The following is a 9,825-nucleotide window of genomic DNA, read 5'->3' on the forward strand; positions in this document are numbered from 1 at the left end:
CCCTACAGTGCCTCTGTGCCATTTGTGGTAAAAAGGCAGGGACTCTTCATTTCTTCTCTCTCTTTTCCCAGGGGTTCGTTTCAGCAGCTCAATTGGTGTCAAGGAAGTAAAAGCCCTGGCTGCATTAATGACACACAAATGCGCCGTAGCGGGTGAGTACAAGGGGAACGTAAAGCGTGTGCTGACTTGGGCATGGGATAGGGCTGCGATGCAGTGAGTCAGAAAAGCTCGTTAGACGCTTTGAAAATCAGAAGGGCTCTGGAAGTGTAGGATGTTCCTCTGGGCACGGATGTGTGAGGGCAAGGCTTGCTGCGGCTGCAGAATACACCACTGGCAGCCTGGGATGTTTGTGTTAATCAGGGAGCGTCAAGCATTGTGCTTCTCAGATGCAGTCTCTGTGCCTGGGTTGTCATGGATTCAGCTCTGGCTGGTGGCTCTGGTGGCAGGCTCAGGGCCCACATCCTGTCCTGCCTTCAGCTCTGCTCTGCAGAGGCCGTGTGGCGTTAGGGGGGAGCCGTGCACAACGTGGGGAAGTGATGGGCCCTGGCTTGGATTTACCAACAAGGTCATGATTGCCATGGTCACCTCTTCCCCCTGGAGAGCAGGAACATCTGTCTGCCTTACCTGGTCTTTTCCAGATGTTCCTTTTGGTGGTGCCATGGCAGGTGTGAGGATCAGTCTGAAGAAATACTCGGTGAGTTCACTCCTCTCCTTCCCCCGCGACAGCCCATAACTCACGCTCCATTTGCACAGCCCTCCCTCTCCGTGCGTCTCGCAGCCATGCACCCTGACGAGCAGGGGGAGACGTTTGTAGTAACACTCACCCGGGGACTGCGAAAAGCAGCTTGGGGCGGGGAGAGGGGCGGTGAACTCTGTTTTACGGGTCAGTGCATCTGGGCAGATGCACACTGAAGGAGTGTGGAGTAGGGGCGCTCCTGCCGCTGCCTGCTGTGCTGGGGGTAGGTGCAAATCAGCGAGGGGTTGGAAGGGCAGTGAGCAAAGGGACCAGGAGTTCACACATCACTTATTTTCAATCCAGGGTCCTCGGCTGCTGTGAATGAACTCCCTGGAGACAGCGGGGTGTGCCCTGGATGGGCAGAGCAGGGCAGCTGCCAGATGCTGCACCACAGCTCTGTGATTTTTACTGGGGCCTTTAGTAACAACTCTGTTTTGTTGTCCTCGCACAGGAACATGAGCTGGAGAAAATAACGAGGCATTTTACTGTAGAGATGGCCAAGGAGGGATTTATAGGTGAGTGGTTTTGCCCCAGTTCTTTGCGCAATGTGTGCCTTGCAGGCAGGGGAGCGAGCAGTGGCTGCCTGGCTGGGCAGGCGCAGAGGCCTCACTGCCCAGGTGCTCTGCTGTCCATTCACCGCTTCGCCCTGCCTGCACTGTGAATTTGGAGCAGGGGCAGCCTCATGTGGCACTAAGCACAGCAGGGGTGGCCCAGGCCGCCTCCCAGCTGCTGGGCAGGGGTCTCACCCGGGCATTATCCTCTGTTCCCACTGGCCTGCACGGTCACAGGGAGGAGCAAAGGTTTCTCCTACCTCCATATGTGATAGAGAGCTCAGTGGGTGCTGGTCACAGGGCAAAGACCTTTATATTCCTCTTCACTTTAAAGTCTTGGGAAGGGCCAAGGCCCCTTTTTTTTTTTTTACCCTGTAAAAGCCAAGGCCGTTCAATGCCTGAAGGAAGCTGAAGAGACCCTAGGGCATGGCCAGCACCACGCTTTGGTCAGGGGACTCCTCGGTGTGCCCAGGGACGTGACCAGCCTGCGGAAATTGCCTGCTGTACATGTGCTGTTCATTGGACCAGAGCAGTCAAATTGCAAAGACAGGATTCGACGCATTTTTCTACTTCTGCAGGGCCTGGGATTGATGTGCCAGCCTCTGATGTCAGTGTACAGGGCAGCGGGAGATGTCCTGAATAGCTGACACCTACAGCCATATGCTGGGGTACCGGGTAAGCTCCCACAGTGCTGGTTTGTAGCCTGGGATGCTGCGGGCACTGCAAGGGTTGTACCCTTGCCAGTGAATTGCTTTAGGTTTATCCAAGACTTAGGGAAGAGTGCGGGACACTGAGGTTTGGGGAAAGTCCTCTCTAGAGGACTTGTACCAGGTGAGACCATAACGTTTGCTCTCCCTGTCCCTGCCTTGCAGGACATCAATGCTCAGGCGTATGTGACAGGAAAGCCCATCAGCCAGGGGGGCATCCATGGGTGGCACTGCCATGAGGTGAGGGGTCCTGCATGGCACTGAGAACTACATCACCAACACAGACTACACGGACCACATCGGCCTGAGCCCCGGCTTCCCCGGCAAGACCTTAGTGCTGCAAGTGAGTGCTCAGCCCAGCCACAGCTCTGAAGAGGACTCATCCTCGGGATCCTTCTGCCCTTTCTTTCCAGGAAAGCTTTCACTCCTGCAGTGCTGCCTGGACATGATTTACCAACTCTCTCCTCACTCTGTGGCAGTTGGCACTCGTTTGAGCCTGCTGCATGTGGAGGTCTAGCAGTGCTGCACTGCTCATGCTGCACAGGCATTCCCAAGGTTTCTCTGTAGACATCCTGTCTGGAAACACTAATAAAATGAAAGCTGTGACTGACCCTCACCTGCACAGCAAGCAGAGCAGAGAGTTGGCAGGACACAGTAGGCTGTCCCACATTGAGTGGAAAGAGCTGACCCCAGTGATAACTTCACTTTTCTGTCACCCCCTAAATGACTGCAGTAACCCATGGTGAAGGACCTGCTTGCAGGTGCAGTCCCCATCTCTTCTGGGTGCTCTGTGGGTCTGGCCCACACTGGTCTGCCTTGCCCAGTGGCCTGGGAGCTCAGTGGGCCCCTGAGGGTGCCAGCTCTGCCTTTTCACCTCTCCTCCCAGGAAGGACCATCCCTCCCCTGGAGCCCAGGGCCTGCTCACAGCCGCGGTAAGGTGCTTCCCCCTGCTGTAGCTCCAGCAGCTTCTGCTCTCGGCCAGGCACTGCTGCCCTGATCCACTGCCCACAGCTCCCCATTTCCTGCTCTTTGCGAGGCAGAAATAAACTGAAGACTGCGCAGGTGAAACCTTTGCCCGCGGCTGATGCTCTGCTCTTTTCTCTGAGCCCTCACTCCTCCATGAAGCTCCCTGCCGCGGGAGAGGAGGCTTTGAACCAAGGCTGCACCCGTTGCTGCTGCCCACAGCGCTCTCAGGAATGGTGATGAGCCTGTGCTCATCCCTTCCCTTTCCCCATGTCCCTTTGCTTCGCTGATGTGGCAGAGGATGAAAAGGCTGAAGTCCTTGGCTACTGTTTGTATAATTTTACTGTGTTTGGGGTATATTTTTGCAGTCTCAGGAACCAGTGTTGCTTTCAGGAGCTGTACCAAGCTAGCAAGCACTTTGGGGCAAACAGTGAAAAATCATCTGTTTCTGTAAGAAGAGCTGAGCTACCCCCATTGCTACCCCCATTGCCCTGCCCTGTGCCAGTGCCATGACTGCCAATTGCACCCCCTCAGGGTGAGGTGCAGGAGGATTGCTCAGATTGTGCCTAGGTGCTGCATGGTGCCCACCAAGGGACTGTATTTCTCACTGAATCTGTTTTCTATCGAGATGGGCTCTTAGAAGCTGGACCACGTGCTGTGCTTAGAACACCGCGTCCAGGAGCTCTGGAGGTAATAAAGATGGGCTGAGCTATCCCTGAGCTATCCTTTATCCCACAGGCTCTGCTGTTCACAACTACCTAACTAGTCAAGGAGATCTCTATTCTGCCAGCTCCTAGTCTCCAGCCGGCCAAAACATTCACCACAAACCGCTAGATCAGGGGTTCCTGTTTGTTCTTCTCAGCTCAGGCTCCCTAGAGGGGGCTGTTATCAGAGCACTGGATCAGTTTTCAGTGTTTGTCCCCACAACTTCCCTCTCCCCAGCTCGTCTCTGCTCTGTGTTGCTGTAGGGCTCCAACAATGTGGGGCTACATGAAGTCCCTGCACGAGTACAAAGCCCGCTGCGTCTGTGCTGAGGAGACAGACAGAGGCATTTACAATCCCAGAGGGTTCGACCCCAAGGAGCTAGAAGATTATGAGCAGGTGAGTTGATACCAGTCAACCCAGCCCCTGTTCTTAGGAGTGGTGGTCAGTGCCTGTCTCTGAAACACCCACAGAGAAGAAAGCTGCCCCTCAACTTCTTCAGAGTTCAGCTCTGAGGGCAGTGCTCAACACTGCCAGGCTGGGCCTAGCAGGACTCTCCTGCTCATTCCAGGGCCACGGCACCATAGTTGGCTTCCCAAAAGCAGAGCCCTATGATGACAGCATCCTGGAGGTGCCCTGTGACATCCTCATCCCTGCCACTATTGAGAAGCAGCTCATGAGAGTGAACACACCCCAGGTGCAAGCAAAGGTACAGACCTCTTGTGCTGCACACTCTCAACAGGTCCTGCGCCAGTGCGAGTGACAGCAGCCCAGCCAAACCTTCACTTTTGGCACTCAGCACCTCAGGGAGGTGTCACATCACTGCACTGACAAGTTGCCCGCTGTGCCTGAGGGACAGAGCCTGAGGCAGAGGTGGCAGGTCACATCATTCATGGGAAGAGGAAAGCCCTTTCCTTTGCTGGAAGGGAGAAAGAACTGCTGGAGTGACCTTGGGTGGCTCCTCTGGCATTCTTAGTCTTTACTGCTGTATCAGATCCCAGCCCCAGGGCAGGGGAGATGATACCCTCGAAGGTACTAGGTGTCACAGTGTTGACACCCAGTCAACAGCAGATAAGAGTGAAAAAAGTAGGAGACTGCTATGGATACTAGGTCCCTCCTTTCACTGTGAGCTCTGGGGACCAAAGGGTCGGGGTGTGCTGGGATCTCAGACTCTGTCACAGCCAAGGTCTTTTGCAGCCTGAGCCTTTAATCATTCTGTGTAAATGTGAAGGCTGAGGTTTTGCTCATCCTGAACAGCTCCGGTGGGGAGGTGAGTGCCCAGACCCCTGCCACCAGAAGTGGTCTGGTGAGGGGGATCCCAGCAGCAGGGTGTCCTGGTTTTACTGGGATTGAATCGTAGAATTCAGTTTTCTATTTAGGAGAGCTGCATTTCTGAGAGAATTGCAATGTTTGATTTAGTGAAAACAAGTTGGTAAGTTGTTTTAGTTTTAGCCGAGATATTTTCCTCATAGCAGCTAGTGAGACGTTGTTTTGGATTAATGATAAGAGAATGTTAATAACACACCGATGTTTTGGTTGTTGCCACATAATGTTTACACTAACTCAAGGACTGTTTTTCAGTTTTTGCCTACACCTGTGCGCCCAGTTTTTTGTTTTGTTTTGTTTTTTCCTTTTCCTCTGGACAAGAAGTTGGGAGGGGACGTAGCGAGATGACCCAGGACAGATGACCCTGGTGTGATGCACACCAGCCAACAGAATATATTATATACCATAAATGGCACACTCACTGTAAATTGGGGAGTTTGCTGGGGACAGCCCCCTCTTCTTTGGATGGCTGCCATCTCTCATCCGGTTCCTGATGCTTACCATTCCCCCGTTTGGTGACCATCACGTTTTCACTGGAGCTGGAGCACTTCCCAGTGTTGCTGGGAGTGCACAGCCAGCGGCTGCTGCTGTGAGTTTAGTATAATTTTTATTGTTTTATTATCATTATTCCTATTTTTATTACAATTCATTAGTGTTATTATTATTATATTATTTTAGATTAGTTTCTTTTAATCATTAAACTGTTTTTTATCTCAACCCTTGAGTTTTATCACTTGTACTCTTCTGATTCTCTCCCTCACCTCACTGGATAAAGGGGGAGTGAGTGAGCAGCTGTGTGGTGTTTCACTGCTTGCCGGGTTAAACCATAACACAGGGAAAGCAGCTTGTCACTGGTTCCTTCTTTCATTTCTTCTGTCCCATCTCACCTCTGCTCATGCTCTCAGATCATTGCAGAAGCTGCCAACGGCCCCACTGCACCAGCAGCACACAAGATATTCCTGCAAATAATCACTCTGGTCATCCTGGTATGTACATCCCCACACACACAGGGAGATTGTGGGCTTGTGGCTATTAGGGCCACACAGTGTTGTCAGCTGCCCCAATGTGAATCCAGCTGGGCTCTTCCAGGCCCTGGGATCAGGCAGCATCAGTGGTGCTGTCTGTCAGCCTGTTCCCTGCCTTGCCCCCAGCTCCAAAGCACATCTCGGATACTGGTTTCCCTTCTGAAGCCTCCTGGTTCTTGGCTGCAGCAGTGATAGACCACAGGGCTCCTGGCCAGCACCAGGATACCCCACAATCGCTGATGGGCCAACAGCAAACCGTGCCACATCACACAAGGTGTCGGAGCAGCTGGTGTCTCTGCTCAGAGAAAGTGCAGGGCCACCATGGCTCTAGGGTTTGGCCATCCCAGTAACCTCAGGATTCTCCCTGAGGGCAGAGCCCAAGGGTATGGGAAGTGACCCAAGGCAGACGAGGAGAGATCCCCAGATTGGCCATGGGTCTTAGGGTCACCCTAAAGAGCAAATCTGTATGTGAATGCTGGTGGTGTGACTGTATCATTCTTTGAGTGGCTGAAGAACCTGAACCATGTTAGCTATGGCCACCTCAACTTCAAGTATGAGCGGGGATCCAGATACTTCAGTCAGTGCAGCACAGCCTGGAGCAGTGGTTTGGCAAGGCCAGAGAGGAGATCCCCATCATCCCATCCCCAGAGTTCCAGGCCCACATGGGTGTAAGTGTCTGCAGCCATGGAGGGCTCGTTTCCTGGCTCACTGGTTTCACATTCCCAGACACTCCTGTCTGCCATCTCAGCGCAGAAAGCTGAGCTTGTGGCACACGCAGAGCCCCTCGAGCTATCATCCTGCTGATGGAGGGGATGGGGTTGAGATGCTGTGTGTGGTGGCACAGCCCTACCATCTGAGGGTGCTGCTGGGTGCTGCAGGTAGTCCATTGGCAGCCAATCCATGTGCTGGATCCAACTGCAGGGGTGACAAGCCAAGCTTGGGCCACCTGTGGTGGTCTTGTACCAAGCAGAGGGGCTGTGTTTGATAAATGGGTTTAGAGTGCCCACCTCCTTCATCTCTCTAAATAGATTAACTTTTTTTCCACCTCAGGGTGCCTCGAAGAAGGACATCATGTATTCAGGACTGGCCTACACCATGGAGTGGTCAGCCAGGTACCTCTGAGGGCTCCTGGCCTCACCCATCCCTGCATTTAGGCCCCTTGCCTCTCTGCAGAGGCTCTGTGCTGTATTTGGGGGTGCTCCCACCCCACCACCCCATCACCACTCCTGGCAGGTCAGCCTGAGGTCTGGGCAGTGCTATGTCCACACCTCGGGTAAAGCCTCATGCTCAGCAGTGTCCCTTGTTGCTCCTGGGTCCTTGTCTCTCTCTGTCCCCATATACCCCACCTCCAGGGTTGCCTAGCTGAGCTATGGGGTGCAGTGCTGGGTGGGGGGGGTCTCACACCACCCTTTGAGGAAGTGGCTCTGTGCTGTGCTCAGCGGCTTGGAGCCCACCTGTGGGCACAGGGTCTGTCCCCAGGGGAGCACTGTGAGGCAGCACTGGGAGAGCATCTCCAGACCCACTCATAGGTGGCTCCAGGTCCTACAGCTTGGTCATTTGGTGCAGAGGTGACCTCTTCGCCCTTGGGTGCTCCTGGGGCCTAGCCTGGTGCTTGCACTCATGGCACTGCCTGCACCCTTCTCTCTGGATCCTCTGCCCCTCCTTGCCCCCAGACCCTCCCAGCACACACCGGCCTCACAGCTCTCCTCTCTCTCCAGCAAATTATGACTATGGCTGCAAGGTACAACCTGGGCCTGGAGCAGAGAACCATGCCTACCTGTGCACTCTGGAGAAGGTGTTCACCACGTACAGCGAGGCTTCACCTACTGACACAGCACCCAGCAGGGCTGCCCCGGGCATCACCGTGAGGGTCACAGTCCTGCTGTGCAGAGGTGCCCAGGTCACCATGTGCTGCACAGAGGGGACACCCTGGTCTCCATAAATGTTTAGTTTGAGCACGTTCTCTACCTGCTGCCTGACTCTTGGCTCTCCTAGGCAGGGGGCTGTCTTCCTCCACACCCCCTCTGCCACAGCCCCGTTACAGCCTCCTGGGCACTGAAGGAAGCTCTGCTGATTCTGGTTTGGATCTGCTTGCCCATGGCTGGCAGGATCAGACAAAGGAGGGGAAAAAATGCAATTAGCTCTAGAGGAGGGGACAGCCCAGGGCACAGCCAGCTCCAGGAACAGCCATCTCGGTCCGCACAGTGGGTGCTGCAAGCACTGCTGCAACTGGCGCAGACACGGGGAGCAGAGCCAGGGTGGGGATTTGCAGGCATCAGCAAACCTGTTGTGTGTCCGTGCTGACTGCTGCAGCTTCACTCTTTGCTGGCAAAGCTGACAAGCCAGCACGACTGGGGGATTTAATCTGATATTCATGGCGGGGAGACTCAGTCCAGCCTCTCACACTGGTCTGTGCTGCAGTCAAGGGGCTGGAGGCTGGCTGGGCACCCAGGCTGGGTTGGTGGCCCTGCCATGGGAGAGCTGAGGGTGCAAGGACTGTGCTCTGGAGTGGGCACAGGACCCCCTGCTGTGGGTGGACATTGCTCAATGTTGTGTGGCAGTCACCTGCCCTTGCAGTGGTCACACTGCAGCTGAGCGAGCTGCAGGTGCCAGCCGTGTCCCTGGCTCTCAGGTAGGAAGGTGGGGACCGCAGAGGAGTGGCTCCCTTTGCTCTGCACTCCTAGCACAAGGTCAGGGCACATCTCCAGGAGGTACCTTACAAACTGCTGCACATCCTGTTGCCAGGAGGACCTGGGAAAGCCTGTGCCCAGCACCTGAACCCCCTCTGCTACCACAGAGAGCATCTTCTGGGAGGCAGCCAGTGCTCGAGCCCAGGACCACATCCAGCCTTGTCCTGGCTCAGGGGCCTCTGCCCTAAAGGACCCCCTGAATGCACCTGCAGACGCAAAGCACTGCAGCCAGCACATGGGCAGGTGGCATGGGGACACTGCCAGAGGGTGGCTGGAGGCCCAGGACACGGTGACCACTGCTGCTGAGGCAGTGGTGAGCGGACAGGAAAGCACTTTGTCCCTGCCCACTCCCTCAGCCAGAAGGGGTCCGCTAGTCTGCCCCAGCCCCTCATTCCTCTTCCCAAAACTACCCCTGCCACCAAAGCGCAGGGCCACCCCTCTCCCCAGGGAACCCACAACCAGGACCAGGGAGCTACAGACAAGAGTTGGCTTTATTCACGGACACAGGGGCAGCTGTGTCACTGGCAGCTGCCCTCGTCTTGCACATCCAGCGACGGAGGCGGGGGGATATCCATGCCACGTCACAACACAGCGTCGGCACTATGGGACCTTGGGGAGGGGGCGTGGGAACCATCACCCCCCAGCAGGCTGGGGAGCGGGCTTGGGCGCCAAGGGTTCACAAAGGCAAAAGACCCGTCCACCCATAGATAGAGATATATAAAAAAAAAATAAATAAAAGTTCCACAATGACCAGAGCAGAACCACAGGGACACGCGTGCAAGCAAAAATGTACAGCAGCCCGCGAGCAGGTAAACATGCTTCGTACAGACACAGACACGCCGGGACGCAGCCGGGGTTTATGGCGTTGGGAGGGAGACAGAGCGATAAACCCGGGCTCCACAGACACACGCACGCACACCAGCCCCTGCGGGCAGCGCCCACAGCTCGGGCACACGCTGGGGCTCAGGGGCTTGGACATGGCGGGTTTTTGTCACTGCTAGACACGGTACGGAGACACAAACACGGTCCCTTGGAACGGAACTGGAGGAAGAACTCGTGAGCGAACAGGGCAGGGGCACCCCTGCTCCTCCCCGGCACAGAGGCACCGGCCGGGGCCGGTTGAGG

The 9,825-nt window shown here is 55.4% G+C and overlaps 1 pseudogene; it reads left to right on the forward strand.

The window, feature by feature from the left end:
* Positions 1-8,642, forward strand: part of LOC104545062 — a 9,395-nt pseudogene extending 753 nt beyond the window's left edge.
* The last annotated feature ends 1,183 nt before the right edge of the window (positions 8,643-9,825 follow it).

Source organism: Mesitornis unicolor, unplaced genomic scaffold, assembly GCF_000695765.1.
Source record: "Mesitornis unicolor isolate BGI_N332 unplaced genomic scaffold, ASM69576v1 scaffold22798, whole genome shotgun sequence".
Classification (NCBI taxonomy): Eukaryota; Metazoa; Chordata; class Aves; order Mesitornithiformes; family Mesitornithidae; genus Mesitornis; species Mesitornis unicolor.